This window comes from Ostrea edulis, chromosome 9 (assembly GCF_947568905.1).
Source record: "Ostrea edulis chromosome 9, xbOstEdul1.1, whole genome shotgun sequence".
Lineage (NCBI taxonomy): Eukaryota > Metazoa > Mollusca > Bivalvia > Ostreida > Ostreidae > Ostrea > Ostrea edulis.
In genome coordinates this window covers 7,806,637-7,828,135 of record NC_079172.1, presented here as the reverse complement: position 1 = coordinate 7,828,135, position 21,499 = coordinate 7,806,637, and the positions used below count along the sequence as shown (strand labels likewise).

Genomic DNA, 21,499 nt, shown 5'->3' with positions numbered 1-21,499 from the left:
ATTTCATGTTACAGATGTTTGAACAGTCTCGTTTAAGATCAGCATTTCGCCAATTCTATGATTGTTATAACGATCTACTTTGCTAATGTAACTTATCATGCAAGGTTAAGATAACGAACAGTGATCAATCTCATAACTCCTTTAAGCAATACAAAATAGATAGTTGGGCAAACACGGACCCCTGGACACACCAGAGGTGGGATCAGGTGCCTAGGAGGAGTAAGCATCCCCTGTTGACCGGTCACACCCGCCGTGAGCCCTATATCCTAATCTTGTTAAATGCTGACTGATGTGTTTAATATCGATTGTTAGGTACATTTTTTAAACAATGGTTTTGACTACGAATTGCTCCGTTTGCATGAACAAGACATAGAGTTCATGGCGGGTGTGATAGGTCGACAGGGGATATTTTCTCGTCTTAGGCACCGGATCCCACCGCTGGTATGACCAGGCTTTCGTGCTTGCAGGATTCTTTTAGGATTTATGTAGTTTAATAGACGAATTCTACTGTCGTTATAATTAACTTATTTGTAAATACAAGTTGGCTTAGTTTGAATGCTGTCTGACGTGTGTGTTTCATACAAGCTGTTATGCCGTTCCTTAAAAACTTATTTTGATTAAGGATTACTTTGTTTAAAGTATCAAAGTAGAGGAACGGGACAGGTGTGACAGATCAACCGGGGGTGCTATCTCCTTCTGGGAATATAATTCTACCTCTGATATGTCAAGGAGTCCGTGTTTGCCCTGCTCTAAATTTTGAATTATCACGGCGTTTATGTTATATTTCACAGTTATGTTGTTGGTTTTTTTTCATGCAATTGATAAATTTTCGCTATCTTAACCCTTGTCAGTCTATATTTCTTAGTTTTTGTTCTAACTAGGTAAATGTGTTGTCTTTGTACTGCTGCTTCGTGGTCATTGGTAAATGCATGGTATTAATAGTTCAAAGTTTTGAATTTCGTCTAAAAATCTAAAATTGTAAATATAAAAATAGTACCTAAAACGCCAAGGTATATAATAATAAATCCACGAATGCATAACAGCAAAGGACTTAGTAATAACGAATATATCTACTTACGAAAATGCGTGAAAGTCACAATGGTGTATAAAAGAGAAAAGTGGAGATGAATTTCCACACTTTTTCTCAGTATCTGCTAACTAATAACTATAACTATATTTAATCAAATTTTCAGAGTACCCATAAACGATTTATCTATAACATTAGTATCAAAGCAACACAGGTGTTAATACCTTTGAACACTGAATATCTCTGAACATTCAAATTTATTATGGCGTGATATTTTCATTTTTTTTTCAGGATACTGGGCGTTCTCTTAAAACATTCAATGCTTTAGAGAATTTAATCTCACGATTCCAAGAAGAGACTACAAAAGGAAATCAATGTTTTCTTAAGTATTTATATCAACAAAATAAACACGTGAATTACATACATTTTCATTTCTAACCTTGTATAACATTGAAAACATCGCAAACCAATTATAGAAATTTCCTTATTTTTGAAAAATATCATACGCATAGAACACAATTGTACACTTCATCACACACTGTGTTCTAAAAATATTAACTACACATACATACACAGGCTATTACATATTAAAGAGGTAACAATAACGAAGGAAACCATCTTATTTCCTCTGAGATCAATCTGAAAAATAAAGAAATGGGGAATATTAATTTGATGTAGAGATGGTTTTCCTCATTAACTTGGCAAGACATAATACCAATGTAAAATGATTGATATTTTATACTTGTAATTTGATCACATGGAAATTGTGATCTTGGCCTCTATTTTTACGTTGTGTATTTTGAGACTTTACTCATTTTCTCGTATTTGAGGACATTTGGTAAATATGCATACCCAACACTTATTTCAGCACCCTTTAACGGCCCCAGCTCCAGGATCCGGAGTCAGATTCGGACGACCATCGTCTGTACCATCTCCGGGGGGACGCGAACGAACCCGACACATAAATGGTCAGTACCACCAGAACAAGAAGTAACAACAACTGAAGGTAGTTCATTGTAGTCTGTGGTAGTTTACCAAGTCTGAAGAAACCTGGAGTTTGAAAACAAAATATTTACAGAGTTTGTCGTGAAGTAGTATTAATGAATATTCACATGCATTAAGTTTTACAGTTTTTTTTAACGAAATTCATTAGGGTTCCTTACAGGTGTATTGATACTCGGGAAATGTACTATATCATTATCACTAATTTTAAATGGAAAATACAGTGTATAAGATGAGTATGGAATTTTATTTCAGCAAAAAACATTAACATCTTGAACAAAACCTTTTAAACAAACACATCTTCTTGAGTTTGATAGTTACTAAATTCAGAAATACTACATTTTGAGAAAGACAAGACTGAAATATTGTGCGGATCGGGATATCCTCTAAGTTTTACCAACAAGCTTGAGATATTCATTTTCTCAGATATACCACAATGACACTAAGTAAATTTGAAAAATTGTACCAATTGTATAATCACTGCAACAAAATCAATGAACTGTGATGTTTCTATACTGAGAGAGAACGAATCTTTAAATTGTACATGTCTAAACACTTTGCATTTTCCTCAAATTCTAATGTACCAATTTACACAGGTAAACTAAAAGCAGCCATTTAACTATTCATTGTAATGCTATGTAGTATTTATCTTCAAAGTATCGTGCTTACCTGAGCTTTTGACCAGTTAATGGATATGTGTGTTGCAGGTAGCATGTCTACTTATATACCTTCAATTGCATATCAGTTGACGTATTCAAACTCTACGAAAATGTGAATATATACAAATTGTGACCGTAACATGGTCGTCCTAAAAGCACGTAATGATAATTTGGAAGATAAATAATACAAGTTTCCGACCTTGGAATTAAACTTCAAATTGTATTATGACGCAGTATGAATTGTGCTTTAGTGCATCTAAACTGATTACATGTATGTATTGCAATGAATCTGTATTTTGATAAAATAGACTTAGAAGAATCAAAATGTCATCCATCAACTATCAGAGAAATTCATATCACTGCAGTTCTATTGCAAGCCTTGAAAATTAAGTGCGTATAACAAACCTTCAGTTTCCTACTGTGTTATAACGAATTACATTGCTACACACAGATCTCCAGATCTGTTTCGTAAATTATCGAAAATAAGAATTGACTGCAAACTAACAACTTGTCTGTTTGTTTGTTTGCTTGTTTCGATGTTTTCTGCCACACTCAACAATTTTTCAGTTATATAGTGGCGCACAGTTTTTATTAGTGGAAAAGAGAACCCAGATACAATGTACCTGGGAAGAGACCACCGACCTTCCGAAAGTAAACTGGGAAACGTTCTTACTTACCGGCGCAAGCGGGATTGGAACCCGCGCCGACAGAGGTGAGAGGCCGTGTGATTTTGAGCGCAATGCTCTAACCAATCGGCCACGGAGGCCCCTAACTAACAACTTAACTTTATTATAAATGGTATGATTTCAGCTTCTCCATCTTCAAATTCCCATATATATATATATAGGAATATTCCATTATTCCCTGCTTTTGTTGTTTACATCTCATTCTGCATTTACCAATTTTTAAGTATAATTTCAAATGCAACCATTTATTAAGCAGAAAGTTGTTTAATGTGTTTCAATACAATTTTTTGTCTCCTATTTACAAACTGATCTTGATTATGTAATATTTCGTTTGCGTTATCGAAATTTTAGATTCATGATGGGTTGAACCGGTCAAAAGGGGATACGTTGTTTTCTGCGGTATCCTTACCCTCCTCTGGTATATTAGTTTTTCCCACTCTAACTTTTATAATCAATATAGGATTTATGAGATTGATCAGAGTTCATTATCTTCAATTATTCATTGGGGCATGAAAGTGAAACGCGTTTAGTAAATATCCTGAAACACTGGAAAGGTACGTGAACTCATCATCATATTAGAGACAGATAATGTTCAACAGAAAGCAATATATACTCCATCATGATAACGATATTCTTTACAGTGAGATATGTTATATAACCCACAAAACGCTATTTCTACAATCTATGGGATATCAATCGATTAACGTAGTTTAGAAAAGCCACAAATGTACTGCATGTTCGATGTACTTGTCAAGCGAAAATGTCAAATTCAGTATTTTTCACTCCATAAACGCCTCTAATGCATATTGTACAACCTATATGCACTTAAATATCAAACAGATCTGAAAAAGTGAAATATATCAATATCGGATTTGTAAAAGTAACAATATCAATGAACGATGTATTTTAATCCATTCAGATGCATTAAATGATATTATTCTCTTTTATTTTGTATTTCTTTTGGATATGCTTCACTTAGAAATACCAGTGTATGTAAATATGAAATGGTAAACCAAAGACTTTTGCCACAATAGATTATCACTGTAAATTGCATAACAATTAGTACTATTAGGGCATAAAGAGTCATTCGTTTAATAAGAGCATGTCCTTGTCTAGCTATTCAAAATAATTCATTCAGCAAGGACGTGCATAATATTACAACGGTTAATTTCTAGGTGAATATGATTTCATAAACATTACATTGCACTTTATGGTCTTTCAATTTATTTCATATGTGAAATAATGTACTCTTTTGATTTATTTATCTTTTACTTTAATTACACAATCAAGCTAGGATTGTAGAATTTTAAATGTAATTATGTTGAGGACATCAATATTATTCTTTGTACTTAAATTACTTTCAAATGTTTTCTGCATAAAGCATCAGTTCTGGCTTCGTTAAATTTGCTCAAAAAATCACTTTGTCCTGCTCAATCCCAAGAGTTAAACACCACTCTAGAGTCATAAAGGATTTGAAACACTCTTGTATTAATTTTGAGCCTCTTTCGTATCTTTTTTCAAATACTAGATTTTTTAAGAAGGGACTACGGATGTACTATCCAATGAAAGGTGAAGATAATGAGCAGTGGTCAATCTGATAACCCCTATAAGCAATACATAATAGAGAGTTTGGCAAACACGGACCCTTGGATATACCAGAGGTGGGACCAGGTGCCTATGAGGAGTAAGCATCCTCTGTCGACCGGTCACACCCGCCGTGAGTCCTATATCTTGATTAGGTAAAAGGAGTTATTCGTATACCTCAAGTATAAACTTCTTTTTCATATTGAAGAGAAATATGTTTCACTCGTGAATGGTAATTAGTACTAAAGTCATTTAAATATGAAGTATTTGTTAGTGTTAGGTGGGCGTGAAAATAATATAATTATATAGGACTTATACGATATGATCGTTAAACAAAGATTATACATATCATCAATTGGATACAGCTTAGGGTTGTGTATATTTACAATCATAGAAATCACACGACTTGCTCTTTAATCAACGCTAACATACAATATGGCATGTAGTTTTCGTTTATTTATGAAGGTGAAGACAACGAACAATCATCAATCTCATACATGCAACTTCTAATTTGAATACAAAATTAAGAGTTGGGCAAACAAGGACCCCTTTATAAAAGGTGGAATCAGGTACCTATGAGTAATAAGCATCCCCTGCTGACCGCTTCACACCTTACGTTAGCCACATATCATGATATTTACTTTTGTTTTAATGAAGCATATATACCAACGAATAAAGTGTCAAGATCAGCGAAGTTAGTTATGTAATCTACATATCACGGGCGTATACAGAGCATTTAAATAATTGTTTGGGTCAAAATGGTTTGTCTATAGCCTATAAAGAGGAATGGGGTATCAACTCGAAAATAGTATATATCTTGTTTGTAAAATTTTCAACCAAAGGAGGTGATGTTTTGTACCTTATAACCCCATCTATATCTACAACTGCGGGTATAGATAGTTTTCGCTTCAATATAGAATGGGGTTAACAAGATATACCAGATCATTGTTTCTTGATAAAGTATGTGAAAACTACTAATAATTAATTCACTTTTTATTCTTTATCTTTTGATATTGTTTGAAGAAATATAGCATTAGTTTTTCGCCAACTCTTCCATCGGTATTGATAACGAAACACTTCGAACGCACAATAGCAAAATGTCGTTAAAACTTACGTGTACATGTTATCTGTGTCAATATGTTTACATTCCCCAGACTGCAACTGATCTATGCGTTAATTAATTATTTTCTATGAAAATCACAGACAGTTCAAATGAACTATAGATGTATTAAACTGCAGAATTTTGAATCTCTCTCATTAAAAATGGTACAGTTGGCACTTTCTTGTTCTAATCGTTTCACGCCCGGTTTTACTGATTGGTATCCTCTGAATCACGTATAATATATGTTCATCAATAGAAGGATACAAGAGACTGCCTTATAACACACAACGCCTTACATTAATTGATGGCACCATTCGATAAGTAGACTACTAAAGGACGTGAATGTCCCAATAGGTATTTTCATAAAAATAAACACTTAAGTTACATTTATTTTTATCTTAGACTGTAAAAAACATTGAAAACAACTTATATCAATATTGGTTTTTTTTTATTTCAAAACATAACATGTATAAAACACAAATGCATATTTTACCGCACACCGTGTTCTATTAATGTAACTTTCAGTTACATACACATTATATGATATGTCAAGGAGGTAACAATAACAAATAATGTATTCATTTTCCCTCCAAGATCAATCTGAAAAAAAAAGAAAAAGCTGGTGAATATTCAATTGATGTGAAGAATATTTTGCTCATTAAGTTTAGAACACATACGTCTGCCATCAAGCGATTGGTACTTCATAATCAAATCGTAGAAATACTTCTCCTGACCTTATTCTTTTACTCTGTATTGTTTTAAATGAAACCCATTGTGTGATGTTAGAAGGCATTTCATTGAAAATATTTTAATGTGATATCTTACACAAGGCTTATCCTGTAGATAATGAATGATGCTTTATATATTTTCATTCATTGCATAAAAGTCGTTTTGATCTTCTGAAGATTTTTAAATAATTACCCCTCTAGCGGCCCCAGCTCGAGGATCCGGAGTCAGATTCGGACGACCATCGTCTGTACCATCTGCTGGGGGAGGCGAACGAACCCGACACATAAATGGTCAGTACCACCAGAACAAGAAGTAACAACAACTGAAGGTAGTTCATTGTAGTCTGTGGTAGTCTACCAAGTCTGAAGACAACTGGATATTCAGAAAGAAGAAATATTTAGTAAGATTATCCAGGAGTTCCGTGTTTTCCATGCTCTTAATTGTGGATTCCTTTTAGGAGTTGTGGGATTGATCACTGTTCGTAATCTTCGCATTTTCATACAACAATCCTAAACTATCGTTTTCACCATATCTAAGTTGTATATATTTAAGTACTTCAGAGTTGTCTCAAAGTTTAAAATTGCAATACACACAAGCAAACTAATGCAAATAATGTAGGTATTCATTTACATTGAAATACATGTACTGTGTAGCTTATTCTCTTAAAGTATTGTACTTACCTGAGCTTTTTACCAAGGAATGGATATGTCTGTTGCAGGTAGCATGATACTTATATACCTTTATTACATAACATTTGAAATATTCAGATTTTAACAAAATGTCAACATATACAAAACTGACCATACTATGATGGTTGTAATAATGCGTAATAATGATTTCCAACCTAAATAAAGTGAGCTTCCAACCTTGGAATTAAACTTTTAGATTGTATTATGACGCAGTATGAATCGCTTTGGTGAAAGGAAATTGATTAATCATTGCAGTGGTTGTTTCATGTGATACGAATGACGCAAAAGCAATAAATGAACTTCAGTTGATACATATATCATAAAAATCTATATGATATCATTCAATGACAATCGCTGAATAGCTCGTGAATATGGATGCCCTCTTGTGTATGGAAGTCTAACTACCGAGATACAAGGCAGACCATCAAAAGGAACTTTCCACCACTCGAAGTTATCTAATGTTCCTTCATCTTCAAATGACATTGCAACCATTTCGTTTTAGGAAATATGTATTCATTTCTATTCAGTTTTTTATACCATAATATACACTTTAAAACAAGTCACCTTAAAACGTCGCAAATATATGAAGTAACAAACATCCGAAGGATATCACAAATGGAAGAGGAAGACAACGAACAGTGATCAATCAAATAACTCCTATAAGGAATACAAAATAAATAGTTGGGCAAACACGGACCCCTGGACACCAGAGGTGGGATCAGGTGTCTAGGAGGAGTAAGCATCCCCTGTCGACCGTTCACACCCGTCGTGAGCCCCATATCCTGATCAGGTAAACGGATTTATCCCCAGTCAAAATCAGTGTGCCAAGAACGGCTTAACAATCGGTATGAAACACGTCAGACAGTATTTGAACCAATGATAGGTTGTATTGACGAACTAGATAGTTATAACGGCCATAGAATTTGTGAAATGCTGACTTCAATTGAGACTGTTGAAACCCCTGTACCACCATTTTTTTTGCTAATAGCTTAATTCGATTTAAGAACCGACTATACGCAGAACAAGCTCTTGCATATCGAATCAGTTGAGGTATATGAACACCATATGCAGGTGATAATGGAATATTACTATATGGATATGTGACATTTCACAAAATTACATTACTCCTAATATGTGCTTTTAAACCCTCAGATTTGATATCCTTACTTTTTTTGCATATCAAACGCAATAATCTCATTATACATTTTCATTGCTTCTATTAGGCTTTTTTTATTTGTATTATAATACATGACTATGTACCTACGAGGGCTGTTCGATAGGTGATGTGTATTGAACGATATATCAAAAGCATTCGACTTAAATAGTCAAATGAACATTACATCCCTTCAAAGTATTCTCCGCGGTTTGAAATACATAACTTCAATCTCTGAATGCAAGGTGAAGATAACAAACAGTGATCAATCTCATAACTCCTACAAGCAATACAAAATAGATAGTTGGGCAAAGACGGACCCCTGAACACACCAGAGGTGGAATCAGGTGCCTAGGAGGAGTAAACATCCCCTGTTGACCGGTCACACCCGCCGTGAGCCCCATATCCTGATCAGATAAACGGAGTTATCCGCAGTCAAAATCAGTGTGCCACGAACGGCTTAACAATCGGTATGAAACACGTCAGACAGCATTTGACCCAATGCGAGGTCGTAATGACGAATTAGATCGTTATAACGACCAAACAATTTGCGAAATGTTGACTTCAATCGAGACTGTTGAAATCCCTGTACCATCAACTTGTTTGTCAGTAGCTTACCTCGATTTAAAAACTGACTATACCCAGAGCAAGCTCTTGCATATCGAATCAGTTGAGATATATAAACACCATATGCAGGTGATAATGGAATATTGCTACATAAATGTGGGAAGTTGACGATGGAGAAGCTGAAATCATCCCGTTTGTCATACAGTTGAGTTGTCAGTTTGCCGCTAATGTCGACTTTCAATAAAATATCTAATTATGAAGCAGAAGTGGACGACTCTGTGGTGTCCTTTATTTCGAGCTCACAGGGATATATCAAATCGACATATGAATGAAAGCTATCATTGTTAAGAGACAAAACGTCATCGATATATCTAAAAGTCGAATTGAATGTCACAGCGAGAGATTTTTTCTTCTCACGTAGAAGTTTTTGAATAAAGTCTGCTTCAGATGAATATAAAAACAGGTCAGCTAACAAAGGAGCACAATTCGTACCCATGGGAATTCCAACAGACTGTTGGAAGACCTGATCACCAAAGACCACGAAGATATTGTCAATGAGGAACTCTAGCATATTTTTTATTTCAACTTCAGAGTACTTGTGCGTGGAATCAGAGTGGTGTTTAACAAAGTAAGTTTTTGAATGACTGACCACTAGATATGAGTATTTCCGTTTTCATTCCTTTTATGCGTCAACGTATGCTGATTTAGGTAGACCTCTGAGGCACTGACTGATGGCTGAGCTAATGGCTTGTCGGGACTTGTAACGACGAACAGATAAGAACTTTATAAGTTTAGGAAAAAGGGAAAAGTCGCATGAGGCTAGATCTAGAGAGTATGGTAGGTGTGGCAGGACGGTAACCTTTTCCGACTTCAAAAATTGCTTCACAAGCTCAGATGTATGTGATGGATCATTATCATGAAGTCGACGAACATGCCTAGATCCTGACAGAGGGAGTCGTTTATGATAATATTTCTTGAACGTTTTTAGTATAACATCTCGGTAATACCGACATTAACATTTTTGCCCTTCGGCACCGGAATTTGTACGGCTATACCATCACATAAGAAGAATATGCAATGAAGAACCTTCTTTGTGCTTATGATTCTTTTCGCAATTACAGGCCTTCCACCGTCTTTAGTTAGCCATATTTTGTTTCCAATTTTTCTTACTGGTTCGAAATAGTGAACCCATGTTTCGTCACCAGTAACAATTTTTGCAAATTGTCTTTGATTGAATTTGGGAAACATTTTGAGCAATTCCTTAGCGGTTTGTACTCGTACCCTTTTTGGTCATCTGTCAATATTAAGATGGCGGGTGCTTTTTAAAAACCCCGGCAGTGTTGACACAGACAAGGGACAGCCTTGACCCTCCGTTTTGCATGCTTGTTTTATCATCCCTTGTGTATATGACATCATTCAGAAAATTTGTCGTTGAAAAAACAGCGAGGATGATATTAACGGAAATGAATGATGATAGTAACGTAAAGAACTTTCTTTACTATCATCCTCGCTGTTTTTTCAACGACGAAATTTCTGCTCACATGAGCCGTATAAAGATAAAATAACACCCGATCGTAATTGTTGCTAGTGTATGATATTTCTTTCCTACATATCATTCGCAAATAAACAATACAACTAGTAATCCTAATTGTTCGCGAACAATTAGAGGGCTTTCCACATACAATGATTTAAAAAGAGATATTTAAGATGATGTTAGGAACTGGAAAAAAAAACCTTGAAAATAAAAATAATAATCTTCACGATGACCTTGACCTCATTTTGAAGGTCAAAGGTCATCGGTCTTAATGCAAGTGATCCCATTTCTTTATCTATATTAATGTAAAAGCTACAAGCTTTAAAATGTTAATCAAGACATTCAGGGGCAATAATTTGTTTTCGGTTACTTTCGGTTAGCTTCAAAATACTATAAAAAAAACTTTGAAAGACCTTGCAAATGGGAAAAAATAATTTTTATGATGACCTTGACCTTTGACCTTGACCTCATTTTGAAGGTAAAATGTCGTCGGTCTTAATGCAAGTGATCCCATGTCTCTAACTAAATTAATATAAAATTTAAATAAATTCAAATAAATTTTAAATTAATATAAAAGTTATAGGCTTAGATAATGATATTGGAGACTTTCAGGGCAATGACTATCCTTAAGGGTTTTCGTATCCCTTCCATTAATTTCTCAGTGCAAGGGGGTTTTACTCTGAAGTCATTAGCGAAGGTTTCATGTCTCTATGACTTTCACTTTAGTAGGAGTAGCGATAAGAAGCTTTTCAATGCGAGTCTTCGAAATTCACAGAAGGGTCAAAGTTCAAAGTTATCATGCATAATATCTGAACCAATCATGAAGTCAATACTTACTGATATAATATTTCAATGCTAACTTAAGCAGGAAAAGGGGGTATAAAAAGTGCTATTTTCTGGCGTTTTGGATGACCTTGACCTTTGATCTTGACTAATTTTCAAGGTCGAAGGTCAACAATTCCATTCCAGTTGGTCCTGTGTCTCTACAATAAACCGTTCTCATGTTGGACATTATTTACGAATAAATCATAAAACCTAAGGGGCAATAACTCTCCTCAAGGGTCTTTGAACCCTTTTGATTAATGCCCATTTAAATCCATCTAAGTCTCTTCTATGTTTCAGCAAAGGTTTCATGCTCCTATCTTTTACGATTGAAGAGGAGTAGCGATAACAAGGATTTTTACGTAAAGTCCAATAACTCCGTAAAAGGTCAAAGGTCAATTACGCAGGGTCACATGTGATCATGTTTCGAGAAGTTGAAGATGATGGGCTGTAAAAATTTTCGATAAGTCTAAAGATGTCAAATTATTTATTGGCGGAAAGAAAAGAAGGAAGAAAATAATAAAGAGAACAATATCTATAGGACTTTCCACAGGAAGGTGGAAAGCCCTAGATATATATAATAAGTAAACGTGGTCTTTTCGGAATTTCCTTCCGCCATCTTGGGATGATAGTAACGATTGTTATCATCATCAGTTTAATATCAGTGAAATCAGGAGAGTAACTCTACCTGAATACATACCCTTATAATGTACAGACGAGAGTTTTCATACAAAAATCTGCCATTGATTTCCATTAACCATAGAGAAATTTTCAACAAGAATGAAATTTGAAAGATTATGATAGATTGATCTAGATATAGAACTCACAGCAGGTGTGGCAGGATGCTTACTCCTTCTTATCTTCACCTTTCATTTAGCAGAAATGAGTTTCATTTTGGAAATGTTAATGAAAGCAAATTGTAAACAGACCAGAAATGCACCGATATTCAAGTAATGATGATACTGTATTTGCAAAGTGGATATGAATTTAAGAATTCTTTGCTACAAATATATAGATATTTTAACGAGAACACCGTGTATAAATGGAGGTTATGTATAATGTAAATTGGCTGTTCTATAGGCTTATTCAGATTTATAATCATGAAACCTCACTCCTGGATATTTACTTTACTTTCATTCATGATGGCAAGATATTTTCACTTATGCAAGATACTGGACGCTCTCTTAAAACTCCAAGTCTTTAGAGAATTTAATCTTATCATTCCAAGAACAGACTACATAAGGACATCAATGCTTCATTAAGTATTCATATCAAAAAATAAACACGTGAGTTATATAAATTTTTATTTCCAACCGTCTATAAAATGGACAACATTGTAATTAAATATACAATTTCTTTATTTTTGAAAAATATCAAAAACATAGAACACAACTGTACATTTTATCGCACACTGTGTTCTATAACTATTAATTTCACATGCAAAAACAGACTATCACATATCAAAGAGCTAACAATAACGAAAGAAACCGTCTTATTTCCTCTGAGATCAATCTGAAAAATAAAGAAATTGGGAATGTTAATTTGATGTAAACGATTATATTGCTTATTAACTTTGTAGAACATAATTCCTGTGGAAAGCGATTTATATTTTATATTTTGATTACCAAAAAAGTGTGATTTTGGCCTCTATTTTTACTTTCTGTATTTTCTATCCTATTTCATTTTCTCGTGATAGAGGACATTTTGGTACAAATGCATACTCAACATATGTTTCAGCATATGGTTCCTTATAATTTTCAAAAGATTTGGAAAATTCTTACCCCTTTAACGGCCCCAGCTCCAGGATCCGGAGTCAGATTCGGACGACTATCGTCTGTACCATCTCCGGGGGGACGCGAACGAACCCGACACATAAATGGTCAGTACCACCAGAACAAGAAGTAACAACTACTGAAGGTTGTTCATTGTAGTCTGTGGTAGTCTACCAAGTCTGAAGACAACTAGAGTTTGAAAACAAAATATTTACAGATTTTCTCGTGAAGTGGTTTTAATGAATATTCAAATGCATTAATTTTTAATGTTTTTTTTAACAAAAGTGATAAGGGCTACTTTCATGTGTATTCATACTAGGGAAATGTACCATATCATTATCACTAAATGTAGATGGAAGATACAGTGTATAAGATGAGTATGGAATTTTACTTCAGCAGAAAACATTAACATCTTGAACAAAACTTTTTCAAAAATTGCCGCTCAAAACTTTAATCAACTTTTTTTTAGTTTGATAGTGATTAAATTCAGAAATACTACATTTTGAGAAAGACAAGACTGAAATATTGTGCAGATCATCTCCTAAGTTTTGCTAACGAGCTTGAGATATTTATTTTCTCAGATAAATGACAATGGCACGAAGTAAATTTTAAAAATTGTACCAATTGTATAATCACTGTAAAAAAATCAATGAACTGGGTTTTGTATACTGAGAGAGAACGAATCTTTAAATTGTACCTGGCTAAACACTTTGCATTTTCCTCAAATATACCAATTTACACAAGTAAACTAAAAGCAACCATTTAACTATTCATTCCTATGTAGTATTTATCTTCAAAGTATCGTGCTCACCTGAGCTTTTGACCAGTTAATGGATATGTGTGTTGCAGGTAACATGTCTACTTATATACCTTCAATTGCATATCATTCAACGTATTCAAACACTAAGAAAATGTGAATATATACAAATTGTGACCGTAACATGGCCGTCCTAAAAGGACGTAATGATAATTTGGAAGATAAATAATACGAGTTTCCGACCTTGGAATTAAACTTCAGATTGTGTTATGACGCAGTATGAATTGTGCTTTAGTGCATCCAAACTGATTACATGTATGTATTGCAATGAATCTATATTTTGATAAAATAGACTTAGAAGAATCAAAATGTCATCAATCAACTATCAGAGACATTTATATCACTGCAGTTCTATTGCAAGCCTTGAAAATTAAGTACGTATAACAAACCTTCAGTTTCTTACTGTGTTATACCAAACTACATTGCTACACACAGGTCTCCAAATGTTTCGTAAATTATCGAAACTAAGAATTGACTGCAAACTAACAGCGTAACTTTGTTATAAACGGTATGATTTCAGCTTCTCCATCTTCAAATTCCCATATTTATATAGCAATATTCCAATATTCCCTGCTTTTGCTATCTACATCTTATTCTGCTTTTACCAATTTTTAAGTATAATTTCAAATGCAACCGTTTATTAAGCAGAAAGTTGTTTAATGTGTTTCAATACAATTTTTTGTCTCCTATTTACAAACTGATCTTGATTACGGAGTATTTCGTTTGTGTTATCGAGATTTTAGACTCATGATGGGTTGGACCGGTCAAAAAGGGGGTGTTGTTTTCTTCGGTATCCTTACCCTCCTCTGGCATATTAGTTCTTCCCACTCTAACTTTTATAGTCAATATTGGATTTATGAGATTGATCAGGGTCCATTATGTTCAATTATTCATTGAGGCATGAAAGTGAAACGCGTTTAGTAAATATCCTGAAACACTGGAAAGGTAGGTGAACTCATCATCATATTAGAGCCAGATAATGTTCAACAGAAAGCAATATATACTCCATCATGATAACGATATTCTGTACAGTGAGATATGTTATATAACCCACAAAACGCTATTTCTACAATCTATGGGATATCAATCGATTAACGTAGTTTAGAAAAGCCACAAATGTACTGCATGTTCGATGTACTTGTAAAGTGAAAATGTCAAATTCAGTATTTTTCACTCCATAAACGCCTCTAATGCATATTGTACAACATCTATGCACTTAAGATATCAAACAGATCTGAAGAAATGAAATATATCAATATCGGATTTGTAAAAGTAACAATATCAATGAACGATGTATTTTAATCCATTCAGATGCATTAAATGATATCATTATGGGCCCGGTTTTTCGAAAGCTGGTTAACTTTAACACAGTGGTTAAGTTTAACGCAGTGTTAACTCCTAACCAAGTGATTAGCTAACACAATGGTTAAATTCTGTTTTTGGAAAGCAATTTAACACATTGGTTAGTTAACACTCTGTTAACCGAGTTAACCACTTGCTAATCATTTGATTACCCATAATGCACATGTACTTCCTATGTAAACAATAAGAATGCAGGAGTAAATAAAAGTTTTGTTTGTGGGAGATAGCTGATGAAATGTTCATGTATTGTTTTGTTTCGAATACATGACAGTGACTGTAGCCATGCACTTATACTTGTAAAGATACATTTATTAGCCTATTCAATTTGAATAATCATAGAGGTATTAGATATAATGATATATACTAGGCCTTTAGAAGCCTAGTTGAGAAAAACGGTGCTTATGTTGTAGAAAGCAGGCTCATTACATAGTTTATCAAAGTGGGGGTTTATATAGGGAGTCAAACAAGGTGACTTCAAAATTGTCTGAAAATACTTGACAAGCCAAAACAAAATAATTTATACACCCCCCCCTTCCCCCTGAAATGAGTTGTTATGTACGGGCCGAACCTAAACTCCTAAGTTGCGTGATGGGGGAGGGGGTCGGTTTCATCCTTTATCAGTAAAATATACGGGTTCAGTTCAAGCTTACATTTCAACTACCAATCACTGGTGCTATGATATGAAAAAGCGGGGAAGGGGGGTGTCAGACTTTGCATGTAAAAATAACAGTAAACGTATGTTGTCAGAAATAAGGGGGTGGGGTGCTACATGTTTTGAACTAGGAAATAAAACATATGGTTTTCTATATTGTTTGATTCATAATTCGACAGGATTTGTGGGAGGGGTTTAACGACGATGCTAGCCTATAAAAAATTCTAAATTTCTAAGAATACCTAACTTTTTTTTTTAATATCGGATTTGTAAAAGTAATAATATCAATGAACGATGTATTTTAACCCATTTAAATCAATTAAATGATATCATTCTGGTTTATTTTGTATTTCTTTTGGATATGCTTCAATTAAAAATACCAGTGTATGTAAATATGAAATGGTAAACTGAAGACTTTTGCCACTATAGATTATCACTGTAAATTGCATAACAATTAGTACTATTAGGGCATAAAGAGTCATTCGTTTAATAAGAACATGTCCTTGTCTAGCTATTCAAAATAATTCATTCAGCAAGGACGTGCATAACATTATACATGTAACGGTTAATTTCTAGGTAAATGTGATTTCATAAACATTACATTGCACTTGATGGTCTTGCAATGTATTTCCTATGTGAAATAATGTACTCTTTTGATTTATTTATCTTTTACTTTAAACACACAATCAAGCTAGGATTGCAAGATTGTAAATGTAATTATGTTCCGGACAATTATAGTGTTGTTTGTACTGACATTACTTTCAAATGTTTTCTGAATAAAGCATCAGTTCTGGCTTCGTTAAATTTGCTCATAAAATAACTTTGTCCTGTTCAATCCCAAGAGTTAAACACCACTCTAGAGTCATAAAAGATTTGAAGCTCTATTGTATTAATTTTGAGCCTCTTTCGTATCTGTTTTCAAATACTAGATTTGTGAAGAAGGGACTGCAGATGTACGATCCAATGAAAGGTGAAGATAATGAACAGTGGTCAATCTGATAACCCCTATAGGCAATACAAAATAGAGAGTTTGGCAAACACGGACCGTTGGATTTACCAGAGGTGGGATCAGGAGCCTATGAGGAGTAAGCAATCTCTGACGAGCGGTCACACCCGCCGTGAGCCCTATATCTTGATTAGGTAAACGGATTTATTCGTATGCCTCGCATGCCTCAAGTATAAACTTCTTTTTCATATTGAAGAGAAATGTGTTTCACTCGTAAATGCTATTTAGTACTTAAGAAAGTTGTCATTTAAATATGAAGTATTTGTTAGTGTTAGGTAGACGTTAAGGTAATATATATATATGTCTTGCACGACATGATAATTAAACAAATATTATACAAATCATCAGTTGGGGTTACAGGTGAGGGTTGTGTATATTTAAAATTATGGAGATCACACTACTTGCTCAACGCTAACATACAATATGGCATGTAGTTTTCATTTATTTATGAAGGTAAAGACAACGAACAAGGATTAATCTCATACATGCAACTCCTAAAATGAATACAAGAGTTGGGCAAACACAGACCTCTGTATAAGAGGTGGAATCATGTACCTAGGAGGAATAAGCATCCTAGGTTGACCGATTTACAACTTACGTCAGCCCCATATCATATTTTCTTATTTTTTAATGAAGCATATATACCAATGGATGAAGGTGTCAAGGTCAGTGAATCGAGTTATGTAATCTACAATTCACCAGCTATACAGAGCATTTAAATCATTGTTTGTGTCAAGATGGGTTGTCTATGGCCTATAGAGAGGAATGGGGTATCAACTCGAAAATAGTATCTATCTATCTTGTTTTTAAAATGTTATAAAAGATATACCAGATCATTTTTTCTTGATAAAGTATGTGAAAACAACTGATAATTAATTGACTTTTTATTCTTTATGTTTTGATATTATTATAGACAATGAAGGCAAATGTAAAGTTAAATAAGATTTATTTTGTTGTTGGCGAACGAGACCAGGGCCGTAGGGCTGCCGGATGATAAATGGCTAGCCCTAAATTTTATACATTACATTATCATTATGCCATATTATCATTTGAGGGCTTAATAGTCAAAACATTGTTTGGAACGACTTCAACCACTGTCCAATGTAGAGCCCTCAAAGATATCATTCATTCCATCATTATACATTATTCATTATGCATACATGATGCATTCCAACATTATACATTATTCATTATGCATACGTGATGCATTCCAACATTATACATTATGCATACAATATGCATTGTATCATTATACATCATGGCATTATATCTTTATAGCATTAAACATTAAGACATTACGCATTATCATTATTGGCTTTATGATTGAGAAAGATATACAAAATTATACTGGTACTGGGAACAGGTACGCAGTATCATAATGCTATCAAATCTATAAAAGCCAAAAGCATCGCGAAATATCGCCACATGGTTGTTCAGGCAAATGTGAGAACAACCACTGCCAGTAAAATTGGAGGATGAGCGACGCTTACATTGACCGGGACCTACGTTCGCCATTGAAAGAGCAGACTTGTTGCAGTTTACTTTGTAAATTGTATAATAGTAAGTCATTGCCAAGTTCAGATAGATGAACTCCATCGTTAACAAAATATCCGCTAGAATCCCAAGATATCTCGGGGTAGCTGATATAGAAACCATTGTTCACAACGAACAATTTGCTCATAAAACTGTTACTTCTTTTGACTGCAATATTTTGAGATTTAACATTTTTACTGTAACGCCAGGAAAATCTTGGAAGAATATGAGACCAACCAAGGAAGCTCAGACCGAATCCTTTGAAATGTTTCTTTCATCCTCAATCGAAGTTCGAGTAAAGGCACATTACCAATATCATTACCCCCTCAGTGAATTATTAAAATTTCAGGCAATGATTCATACCTCCTTAGTAACTGAATGCGAGGGAACAATTTTTTCCAAGTTAGACCACCCTTGCCCTGCCAAAGGATGTGATAATTTAGACGTCTAAGTCCCAGATGTGATTTTTCAGTTGAGAGGTTTGCTCGTTGGAATGCCCGCTTGATAATGGATGAACCAACTATCCATATACTTTTTTCTTGACCTATGTGATTAAATATATTCTACTAAGTTCTAATATAAGTTTTATAACCATTTGAAATCCATCTACCTTTTTTCATTACCTCGGATTCAGAATGCCCTTGTGAACAACTGTCCGATGCAACTCCAATTCGGAAAGAGTGAGAAGTGTAACGTGAATTTGAAAGACCTAAATTATTAATTGCTTTATTAAGGACTGATGTAAATTGATAACGGGTAAGTGGACTGCCGTTTACGTGAACAAAAAGTTGAACATTAATTTTTGGTCTGACAGACAAATATCTTTATAAATGAAAAAGAGGGCAAATAACTGTAATATCTGACTCGTTCAACTGAATTGACGAGCCCTTTCCTGATTGGTCAGTTTTGGAATATGGAACTGTTATCTTTAATAATTTTTTTATTTAGTGACTGGTCAAATAAGATTTGTATGTGGTTAATGCCAATAACATGGCGAATGTCGCGTCTTTTACTGCATGTAAATTCACCGGCTCTCAAAAAACATGGTATGCTAAGGAAAAGGCCGAGCAAAATAAATATGTTTCAAAATTAGAGGAACACACTAAACTTGGACTTGACGTGAGGTTTTTCAAAATAGTTTCAGTAATAGGCAAACGACGGTCAATTGTTTTGCGGGAACGTTTTATACCCTCTAGTAGTTTTCTAACCATGAAACATTGTGTATAGTCGTTGGTGCCTATGAGTTTGCACTTAAAACTTATACCAGGTGAATAAGATGATATAGTGCTGTACGCTAAATTGCGATGAAGTGAGCGATGAATATACACAAGTAAGAGAGGGGAGGTCCCCAAATTTCCTCTAATCCGTAGTCCTTCCTGAAACTAGAAAATAACTTTAAACTATTAGAATACAGTAGTTTTGTGTTTAGGGCAATAAATTCAAGTGTTAAAAGCTCTATTTCAGCTTTAATATCATCTTCGTAAAATCTTCTGGGATCAGTATAGGATCTTGGTCCGCTTCTGGTGAAAGAGACCGGAATCTTTCCCACTGTTTTCGAGAAATAGAATCAGTGATTGAATTAATGCAACCACAAATATGTTTTGCTTTAAAATACATATTATTAACCATTGAATGAAGCACTAGAGGGCGCACTAATTCCATAACTCTTTTAGATTTTGATATCTTTTTATTCAGAATCGATACTAAAGCAATGTTGTCGGTATGAAACATTATTTTCTTATTTTGGAAATGGTTTTTGAATAACAGAACTGCTAGAACTATTGGAACTAATTCTGAGAAAGTAATAGCAGATATTATATGCGAGGTAAAGATAACGAACAGTGATCAATCTCATAACTCCTACAAGCAATACAAAATAGATCGTTGGGCAAACACGGACCCCTGGACATAACAGAGGTGGGATCAAGTGCCTAGGAGGAGTACGTATCCCCTGTTGACCGGTCACACCCGCCGTGAGCCCCATATCCTGATCAGGTAAACGGAGTTATCCGCAGTCAAAATCAGTGTGCCAAGAACGGCTTAACAATCGGTATGAAACACGTCAGACAGCATATGACCCTCGATTCAGACAGAAGCTTGAGGTACGTGCGCACCTATATCATCGTCCACGCTTAAAATTGCAGTTTTCATTTCTAAACATTGCTCTAAATTGTTTGATTCCACGCTTAAAGGAACAATACTAGTACCTTCATTTGGAACAGGCTGTTTTGGATTGATTAAAACATATATCCTTTGTTCTGCATCGGGACTTGCGGTCGATACGCTGCTTGAAGGTCCAGATTTTTCTGATGTTTCTGGTTCGTTTCTTGAGGATGAAAGGACGCTGTCTTGTTTTTGAGTAATAATGGTTTGGATCGCCTGCTTTAACTCGGGTAAAATTAATTCAGATACTGATGAGGCCACTTCCTCGATGCTTACAACTCTGTTGGCTACAACAGTGGGTGTAGATTGAACTTTCGGCTTTTTTCCTGGCAAACGTGATTTCCCTGTAAATTTCCTTTTTTCCTTCAAAGGTCGAGGTTCAGTAGAATGCGAAGATTACCGGAGCTGCATTTTACCAATAAAGCTGGGTTGTTTTATTTAATAGCTTCAAAATTCAAATCGTTTTTCTAATAAACAGTCTTTACGCCCAGCTGATTTGTGAAGTATATTTACAACCGTTGTACTAAACTTGACGTAATGAAAGTCAAAGTATGACGACACAATGCCCAAACATAGAGTAATTCTCCCAGAGTTTTATCGGGTTCAAGTGCGATTGAGTTTTTCATTGCTATAATAATCT

General features: G+C 34.5%; 1 long non-coding RNA gene and 1 pseudogene across 1 annotated transcript; both read right to left on the bottom strand.

Annotated features, from left to right (window-relative positions):
* Nucleotides 1-1,402: 1,402 nt before the first annotated feature.
* Nucleotides 1,403-2,773, bottom strand: LOC130050019 (uncharacterized). The gene is made up of 3 exons (XR_008798400.1): nt 2,699-2,773; nt 1,880-2,077; nt 1,403-1,666 (listed from the first exon to the last, which is right to left on the bottom strand). It is a non-coding gene; the product is annotated as an uncharacterized LOC130050019 (long non-coding RNA).
* Nucleotides 2,774-18,649: 15,876 nt separating this feature from the next.
* On the bottom strand, nt 18,650-21,270 carry LOC125660183 (uncharacterized; annotated as a pseudogene).
* Between the last annotated feature and the right edge of the window lie 229 nt (nt 21,271-21,499).